The sequence below is a fragment of the Nasonia vitripennis genome, chromosome 1, assembly GCF_009193385.2.
Source record: "Nasonia vitripennis strain AsymCx chromosome 1, Nvit_psr_1.1, whole genome shotgun sequence".
Lineage (NCBI taxonomy): Eukaryota > Metazoa > Arthropoda > Insecta > Hymenoptera > Pteromalidae > Nasonia > Nasonia vitripennis.
The window spans coordinates 24941281-24945895 of record NC_045757.1 but is presented as its reverse complement, the minus strand read 5'-3'; the positions used below and the strand labels follow the sequence as shown (position 1 = coordinate 24945895).

Sequence of the window (4615 nt, the reverse complement as noted above, 5' to 3'; positions counted from 1 at the left end):
GGATTTTTCGTTTGTAGGATTTCAATTAGAATATTAGAAAATTAATTGTTTAGGTATTTAGCATAGTTTAGAGGGATGTAGTAAGCTACTTAGAGCTTTTCTTCAATCTAAGCAATTTTCTTTATTGAGTTTAGGTTTTTCTAGTTCAGTATATACACTTGAATTTTGAAAGTGAATTGTACTTCAGCTTAAAAGATTTAATTAATATAGCGTACATCGTTATATGATGCCAAGTTACGCGGATCGTATTCGGCGATTACGTATTTCCTAAATTATGCATTTTTTATAATTTAATTAAAAAAGTAGTTTAATTTTGTATATATGTATGAGATAAAGGCCAAAATATAACTTTCAGCTTTTAATAATATACGAAAATTGCTGAAAATAATTGGGTTGGATGGGGCATGTTGCACCGAAGTTATTATTGAATTGTATCAATAAATCACTTTTAGGGTTGTGTATGTCAAAAAGTGTTAAAAAAAAAATGTTTGCCACGGTAAAAAGTTGTATTTTGAAAATGTTTACAACTTTTATATTTAACATTTTCATGTAAAACGTAAATCCGTAATGTTTTATGGCAAATAATTGGTTTTTAGCTGTAAAAAATCCTTTTTGGGCTGTAAACTCGAGTTATAAGCATTTTCATGATTTGATGTCAATAGAAAAAAGTTGTATATTAAACATGTCTACAACTTTTACATTTAACATTTTCATGTAAAACTTGTGTAAAATTTTTAGCCCGATTGATTAAAGTCTTTCCGGGATAATCGCATCACAGGAGAATTTTTATTAAAAAATCGCTTAAAAGTCGAACAAATTGTGCCCGCATTTCAAAACGACGTAGAGGATCGGGATAAAAAAAAATAGTTTTTTAACTTTTGCAAAAGGAGACCTCCTAAAATTTCAGCCTGATCGGTCGAAAATTGCGTGAGATATCGCATCTCACACATTTTTCACACACGAAACTATAAGGCACTTCCGTGTCGCGGTCGTGCCTAAACACACTATGTTATGATGTAGTTAGAAAAACTTGTTTAAAAAAATTTCCAAAAGCTTTTTATTATGCAACGCACTTTGAAAAGAATGGTTTTCCTAGATATCGTCATCGTAATAATAAAAATAAAAACAATGTCTATAACAAAAGACTTTATGGTAAACTTGAAAAGGTCGATAATACAATGATTGTTCCCTGTAATCCAACTCTTCTTAGAAAATATAACTGCCATATTAATGTAGGAAGGATAGATGCATGTGAGAGAGAGCATGCGAGAGACTGCATGCGAGGGACGGTTGTGAGCATGAGGATTAGAGCGCGCGACGGATTATGAGTGAGAGCCGAGCGAACGTTTTATAGGTTTATGGCATGAATGACGGTCTGAGAGAGCGTGTCCGAGATCATGGTGTACACGTGGGGAAAATGTGAGGCCCGGCTGAGGCCGAGAGCGAATGATGCACGAGTGAGGCGAGTGGAAGGGGCAGGTATAGCCGTGGTGCTGACCGGCAACCCCGAGGAGCGTTAGATCTAAGTCTGCCACCGTAGAGTGAAGACGATATAACCGTTATACTTATAATATATTTGACTAAACTGAAAGACTCTGTGACTTGTTTGCACCTTCACCTCGCCTATTCCTACATTAATGTTGAATATTGTGCATCTATTATGAGCATCAAATATTTACACAAATATTTACACAAAGGACATAATCGTGCTTTTATAAAAATGAGTAAAAATAATGAAGATAAAGCAATGTACGATGAAATAACAGAATACATGGATTATACATGGATTGTAGATACGTAGGGCCAATGGAAGCTGTATGGCGTATTCAAGAATTACCAATTTGTGCTTGTTCTCATAGTGTGGTTATGTAAAGACCGTACTTGGTGTAAAGACGGGCTGCGCAAGTATACAAAAAATTATTTGAATTAAAAGAAACTAGCCTCCGGCTCGTGAGCCTTATATTACTGGAGTTACGCGTGAACGGCAAGATCTAAGTATGTCCCACGCTACTCGTCGGCACGGACGCGTATTTGTTCGCGGACGGTAGTTTGTCCACGCTGCCTGCTAAAGCGGACAGGTTCGTTTTGCGCGGACATTGTTGGTATCCTGCAGCAGTATTGTCACGCTGTAGTATCGCGGACTAGGAAATGTCCGCGACTATGTTGCTTGCCCTTACCTTGTGTGGCTTATGATGTTGACAGCAAGTGTATTTTTTCCTTCTATTCTCGTTTCAATGGTTTTAGGTTGTTTTATGAATGTTATTGATTATTAATAATAATTATAGGCTGATTAATTCTTATTATTTTTGTTTTATTGGAGACAACCCAGAACTCAGCAAATGTTACAGTTTCGTATATTTTGGTTATTATAGTATTGTTGTTATTGCGTTGTGCGGTGGTTTATTTGTAATTACGTTTGACGCTTTTATATAATTGAACTCAACTTACAATATATTTATATATTTGCTCTCTATTGTGACCTGGATACTGGAGGCTCTTTCGTGGCACGTCAGATGCTGATTGGTCTCAATTCTACACGATTACTCGTGGCTAATTAATGTATGGTTAATCTAAGTTGCTCTATGGTTTCCCACTAACGCCGGTCTGCTATCGATGGGTCCTACGCCTATTGCACGATGCAGACACTGGAACCAGAAAACAAGGAGTTTTTCTATGTCTTGCACACAGAGTTTGAGTGTTTTCTACGCACTCAATAGGCGATGCGTACAGAGGGATAGCACTCGTACTCCCTGACCGGGTACAGCTACACGACAACAGGTTACTTATTCGCTCTGTGCGTTGAGGTATTTTACGCGTATTCTACATAAATTGGTGGCCGCCCTCGGAACTAAACGGTTGCAAAAATGTATAACTTATATAGGAAAATGACAAAAAATATTTCTTATGAAATCTCTAGGTGTTTAAAATGCTTGTAAATTCTTGTATACATCAAAGGCACTGATATTTATCTTTCAAAAAAGTTTGCTCCGGTTTAAGCAATACCAATTTCTCACCAAATTATTTTATATAACTCTCCATATAAGCCAATATGTTTTAGCAAACCAACTGTTCTCAGTTTTACCGTTAAAAGTGGCGCTGATAGAAAATTGTGCACAACGCGAATACAGAAGGCACTCCGTAGATGGTTTCCTGGCTTTTTAAAGCTTCGGTGACGATTCAAGGAGTTATGAAATTAAATGAAACGCGGCAACGATCGACCAATCAACATCTGACGTGCAATGATGATGTACAAAAGTAAGTCAGTAATACGCGCGTAAGAAGTGCTGACTCGTAGGTCAAAGCACTCGCTCCGATGTTCGACGATCGGTTTCGTACTGTGGCAACATTGATATAGATTCTCTCAATCACGAGACAACTTTAACAGCATGATTTGAACTAAATAAAATTGATGATTATGCCAGAAATTTTTGGTATTGTGATATACCAGAACATTATGTTTTTACGAAAAAGAAGTGGGTTAGACGTAAAAACTATATTCAAATACTTTAAAAAGATTAATCTGTATGATTCCTAACGAACAAGAGTTATTTCATTTAAAATTAATATTATACAGAGTTAAAGGGGCAACCTCATTTGATGATTTAAAGAAATTTGAAGATAAAACGTATTCAACATTTACTGAAACAGTAATAGCCATGGGATTAGTTGAAAATGATAAAGAAATTTTTCATATATTTGATGAGGCATGTACAATTATGTTACCAGAGCAATTGCGTTTGTTTTTTGCTTGGTTTTTAATCGTAAACAAATTACCATTAGCACAAACTGTTTGGAAAAATAAAAGAATTTTTTGTGAAGAATTCGTAGTAACTTGAATTCATTTGCATGGCATGAAAATCGTAACGTTTTTTTGTTATTAAAGTAAGCCAAATAATAACTAAAAGTTTTATAGCATAGCTTGCTTTTCTTTTTTACCTTCGCTTTACTTTATCAATTTCTGAACCAGCGGCAGTAAAATTTTTTTATTATAAAAAAAACGCGTTATCTTCGAAGACACTGGCACACCAATTTGCAACGAACGTGAGGGTTGCCGAGCGAGTAGGGGGGGGGGGAGAGGTACTCACCTAGTAAAATATAAATAAACATATGCTAAAATATGATTATCGTTTTTTTCACTAACATATCCAAATAGTTTAAAACAATGAAGTGATAAAATCTATACATGGCTGAAAGGTTGTTGTCGCCTCCACGGCGCCCTCCACTAACACTCGTGCTGAAACATTATCCTGGCTTAGAAAAGCCTATTTTCTTCCGTAGTTATGTAACATGTACTATATTTTTTGAGATTTAGGATCCCTAAAAGTACATTTTATTTTTTAATTTCATGATCATATAAATGGTAACAATTTAAAAAGTAAATAATAAGTTCGCGGTTCTTCCCAAAGGTACACTATATGAATAGGTTTACATCATTACCTATGTTATATACTTGATAATGTATTGAAGACACCACAACTGATGAAGATTGAAATCGCAAATACACGAAGTGTATGATAGTACACTAGCATTTTTAAAAGGATGATTAAAAAAATGCTGCATATGGGTATGTATTCAAAATGAAAACGAAGTTGTTTATTATATGTATAAGTCATAA

At 35.1% G+C, this 4615-nt stretch overlaps 1 long non-coding RNA gene across 2 annotated transcripts; it reads right to left on the bottom strand.

Annotated features, from left to right (window-relative positions):
• Positions 1-2290: 2290 nt before the first annotated feature.
• LOC116415777 lies at positions 2291-3125 on the bottom strand. Of its 2 annotated transcripts, XR_004226352.1 has the most exons (3): positions 3015-3125; positions 2711-2848; positions 2291-2645 (listed from the first exon to the last, which is right to left on the bottom strand). It is a non-coding gene; the product is annotated as an uncharacterized LOC116415777 (long non-coding RNA). The 2 variants fall into 2 exon arrangements; XR_004344501.1 differs by having other exon boundaries at positions 2711-3113.
• Between the last annotated feature and the right edge of the window lie 1490 nt (positions 3126-4615).